Here is a 5298-nt window from a genome sequence, read left to right as displayed (position 1 = left end):
ATAACAGAGGGAAGGGGATTTGGGTGAACACAAGAGAGCAGATTATCAAAGTACAAGTCCTCTGGATGGACATCTGAGGACCTTCCTTGTTCAATGAGGAGCAGCTAGAGTAAAAAAACAAAGTCACTACATTGTGGGCTCCATATGGTATTCAGTTAGTACGCAATTGGAAGCTGCTCTGTTATTTTTTTTCTCACCACTGTCTCTGAAGATTAATCTGGATTTTGAAAAATCAAGTCTCATGGCTCCTGCTTTTGCCTCACTACCCAGTGACACACATGCTCCCAATGCTGTGGCCAACTCTTGGGCCAGCTCCTCAGCACCAGCAGCAGGGCTCTGCTCTTTGGAAAAAAAGTTTTCCCTGGGTAGAGCAGTGGCAGGATTAAATTTGCTGCATCCTGAGGTGCTGCATGGGGACTGGACAAGGATGAAGCATGTCGTTTAGTCCTGGGCTGTATTAACAACATGAACACACTAGGCTATGAGCCACACCAATAGTGATCTCTCTGACGCATGGGACATTCCCACGTTGGATCCCGTGAGGGAAATGTTTTACAACATGATGGGAGCCTGTGCAACTATACTGAAGCAACGGAAAGTGGTTGCTGGTTTTGAGTGAAGTCTCTGCTGGGCAGCACAACTCCAGGCTGTGGCGTTGCCACCACAGCCCTTTCTGTTTCCTGATGCAGCCTGTCAGTGGTGGAGTGGGTGAACCAGCTGTGTCAGACAGGTGGAATCTGGGCAAGGCTGTAGGATGGTGCGCAGTGGGACCTGGCTGTGCAAGTCTTGCACACACATTCTACATGTGATTTGGCTGGGAAAACTATCACTGAGATGTCCAAGACTGTGGACGCCCTATTCTGTGTTAATTCTGACAAACCCTGGTGATACTGAACCTCACCAAGATGAAGCAAGGGCCTTCTAAAAGGACTTATCTTTGCACCCTGCTGTGATGTCCAGCAGCTGAATGTCTCCTAAGAAGGAGATGGCTACTGGAGTCCTGTACCCCAATTTACTAAACAGTGTTTATGCCATAATTAGTGCCTTTAAGCCTTCACTAGAATCTGGTTTTGCTCAGTGATGGACGAATTTTATTCCAGAAGGGTTCCTACTCCACAAACCTAAAACCAGAAGAATATCTAGAGAACCTATTAAGTATTGGGGAGTATGGGCTCCGTGTTGAACTCCATACCCAGAAACCCCACTGCAAACAGGAGCTGTAACTTGCTAATTTAAAGCTGCCTCTGGAATATGCTATGTGAACCGCAGCTGGGACATAAACCTGTAAGAAAATTGGGATGTGGACATCTTATTTAAAGCCATGGATGAATTTATCCATGAAAGGTGCAAGATGCTGGCAGGGGGGAAAGGAAATGCTGTCTATACAAGCAGGACTTTGTTGAAGAAGTCTATTTGGACTGGAACTCCCATATTTGCTCTGCCCTCTTGTCACGACCCAGACTGGACAGACCAGGGAGTCGTGTTTAATTTGAAATTCCCTCAGGCTAAATTAAGGTGAAATGACACCAAATGATCAGTTAAAGATTTTATTCATAACAGAAGCAAACAGAACTGGGGAGGCGTGGTAGTAGGTGGCAGGGTTTCTCACAACAGGAATTGGCATAAGACTACTTCTGTAAACCGTGTAACCATATACATCGATTCAGGGAATAAGGAGATCCCTCCCGTTGAGTCAGGAGGTTCAGAGCAGACCCCCTTGCTTTCTAGACTCCTCCTCAGAGAAGGACCCAGGGGCAGCTGGATCTACTCTTAGTCTCAGACTTGGTCAATGGTTTATATCTTGAAACGGATGAGGTGTAGGGATTGTGGAAAAGGAAAGAGAGAAGAAGACAGAGAGAGAGAAAGGAAGAGAGAAAGATTTCACCGGTCCTGGGTCCAGCGTTGGTCCAGCCAGCCGAGGAGTCCAGTACCCGTGGGCTTGTGCACCCGGGGCTTCGGTTGGTGTCCTTTTATCATCCTTGCCCCTCCTTCAGGCGGGCACCCGAACGTGTCAGGTTAATGAGCAGTTTGCGAGCCTTTGGGCTTGGGGGTCATTTGTGGAGTAACTTCTCCTTCCCTGCAGACAGGGCCGTTGTTTGATCTTTGTACCAGAACAGGGAGCTGGACCCTCCAGCACGCCCTCCCCCTCCTGTTGCTGGTGTCTGAGCTGATGGGCTTTTCACCTTGGCTCCTTGCTGTGCAGGGTTTGTCTTTGAGCAGAACTTGCCCCACCTCAGTGGTTGAGACATTAACTCTTTCAGTCTCTCACACCTCTGTGTCTCATCTTTTGGTTTTGGTTGTGGGACACCCATGCTACTACGAAATGCCGGGGATATGGCTAGAAACATAACAAGATTTATTCCAAAGTCTTTGTTTATACCATCTGGATGAATTTGAGCAAGTGCAGATACCTAAAGGGACGTGAAGGCAGGTAATAAATGCCCAAGGCCTCTGGTCTTTGGGTGCCTCATCTTCTTGTGCAGTCTGTTGGCACCTCAGGGTGTAATCAAAGCTTTTTTTTAACCTTTTCAAAAATTTCCTTTTAAGTTTATAAACATGCTTAGAGCAAGATTTAAAGTGCAAGCTAAAAAAATATTAGGGAGATAATTATTATCCAGAGGCAGCATTCAGATTACAGCAATAATGAGATAAAGGTTTGTCAGGTTTCTTCTGTCCTGTAGCTGTAGCTGTGGTTGTATCTTCATGAAGTGGCCAGCAGAAAAGCACTCTCCATTCAGCTGAGCTCTTCACTGTGTGAAGCTATTCACAAGAACATAATGGAATCGCAACCGAAGAAAGGAAGAGGAGGATATTCTGCAGCTATAGAGAATATAATAAGCCTTCATATCATAGAGGCTTAAAAAGGTCACAGCTCATCTGAATGTCATTGAGACACTCGCGTACTGTTTCTGAATTTTCTTTTGTACACCAGTACTGTGTGCTGCTAGCAATATCAGTGAACCACATCTAATTATGGATAGTACAAATATATCTGCTAATGTTAGGCTACTGAGTGAATTTCAGAAAGACTTTAATTGGAAGGGAATACACCCCAGTAAGTTGACTGTGCCTTATATATACCCTCCTTTCACTGTGGCACTATTACCATCATCCAGGTGGCGTTATCGCATGTGAGCACAAAATCTCCTGCAATGCCTGCACTGAGAGATGAATGATGACTGACAATACAAAACAGGCATGGCAGCAACTTCTGAAGCAGCCGCTGATCTTTCCTGATGTTTGTGGTTAAGATGGTCATTGGAAAACCTCATCTCTGGCTATGTGGAAATTGCTCATCAGTGTTTACTACTGACTTAAAATCCAGCAGACTACTGAGCCATTCTCTGACACTGAACAAATGACACCACTGCTGGATACTATATATTACACTGTCTTTGAACCCTTTATGGCTTGAGTCGCACTGATATTTTTGAAGAGAGGAACGTTCCAGCTAGTTGAAACCTGTTATGATAATCTTCCTTTTCTTTGTTACTTTCTACAAGCCCCGTGTCTGTAAGCCATAGGCTGATAACCACCTGTACTTACTTGGCACTGCAGTTGGCATACATTGTGATTTGCAATGTATTAGGGGTGAGCCAGGAGAAATATCAGACTTTACTGGATGCAGGTCAACTAACTGGCTGAATTACACATGGTCTGATGGTTAGCATCATCTCATGGTACATTCATGGACCATTACTCAGCAGTCCCATATACCAGCTTTCTCTTGCTCTTCTACTTTCTTTTCATTCTGGGTTTTTTGGGGGTTTGTTTGTTTGTTTTTTTGTTTTTTTTGTTGTTTGTTTGTTTTGGTTTTTTTTCCCCTTTAGTTTCTTATGGGATCTCTTTTCCTGAGCTGTGGTCTTAATTTCCTCTCATTCTCTCATGCTTCCTTTTTCCTGACTTTTGATCTTTCTACCATGCCCCCCCAGCCCCGCAGCCCACAACTCCCTGGACCGCCCTCGGACCCCTCACCCTCTGTTCCCCAGATACAGGCTGGGCTGACTCTGGCTGTCAACAAGCAAATACCTGTTGTAGCTGCTGTGGAGGTTCGTATTTGGCAACACAGTGGTTGGTACTGCAGCCTGTATTGGTTGGAAATAAGACACAAATGTGGAACAATTCTTTGTTCAATGGGGCAGTCAGAGGCACTGTATTTCCATTAGAGATGATGCATTTTCCTCTTAAGTATACATTCCTACTGCCCTTCAATACATAATTCAGGTCTTTTTGTTTAAGATAGTACTTACAGACAGTTTTAGTCCATGGGTTTTTTTCTAATCAATTCATAAAACTCTCTGTATGTAGAGCTCTGCCCCAGCTTGTTTAGACAAGGAAAATATTCTTTCCATTCCTGCATATGAAGAGGGAAAAGGCATAATAACTCAATGCATTTTAACAAATTGAAGAATATGATTCTGAAAATGGAGCTTAGACCACTTCCTAGTACAATTCTCCTTAAACACGCACAACCTCCTTGGTAATTCACTTTCAACCTTTTGTGAACATTTTTTCCATGAAAGTGGTTGAATTGATTAATGAAATTTTGTTTGCTGAAATAAAAAAGTAGAGTCAGGTATTTGAAAGCTAATATATACTGGAATGACACTGCTTTTCATCTTTTCTGTCTTGCCATTATACTTTAAAAATAAGAATTGAATACAAGATGAAAGAATTTGCTGGCAATTTTTGGTCTCTGTTCCTTCTACATTTTGTGAAAAACATGGCAGTTCACTAATAGCTCTTCAAGAGCCTCTCCTGTAGTACCTACAATAAGCCCAATGACAATTGTTACTACTCCTAATTATCCATAGAAAATGGTTTCTTCACTCATTTTCAGCAGTGCAAAGTTCTTTTGTCTATCTTTGAGGGCATGTCTCTTGACAGGTCAAGGATGTTACTACAGCAGTCACTGTCATGACAGCAACTTACATGAGAGGTAACTTGAGTAACCCAAAGTGCTTAGACCCAGTCTTGGGTCACGCCGGCTCTGTTTCCTCTGCACTGCCTGCACATCTGGTATCATAGCTCCAAGTACCTGTTCCACACTGCCAGCTTTTATCTTTTAGCTTTAGTGTCTTGAGACACAAAAATGTCCCCATGTTTCACATGGTGACAAGACAACTCCCTGCACAGAGGATTCGTTGAACCTTTGCAAGAAAACCTGTCAGCAAGTGCATGAGGTATTTGCTATTCACATACCCAGCCAGAAATTCTCTCCCATGCATGCCATTTTCCTACCTGGCTTCCTTCTTGAAAAACAAAGGTCTGTAATATTGTCATGTTTTTACTGGCAAA

Source organism: Haliaeetus albicilla, chromosome 2 (assembly GCF_947461875.1).
Source record: "Haliaeetus albicilla chromosome 2, bHalAlb1.1, whole genome shotgun sequence".
NCBI lineage: Eukaryota > Metazoa > Chordata > Aves > Accipitriformes > Accipitridae > Haliaeetus > Haliaeetus albicilla.
The sequence above is the reverse complement of the archived record's forward strand: the minus strand, read 5'-3'. Positions refer to the sequence as shown.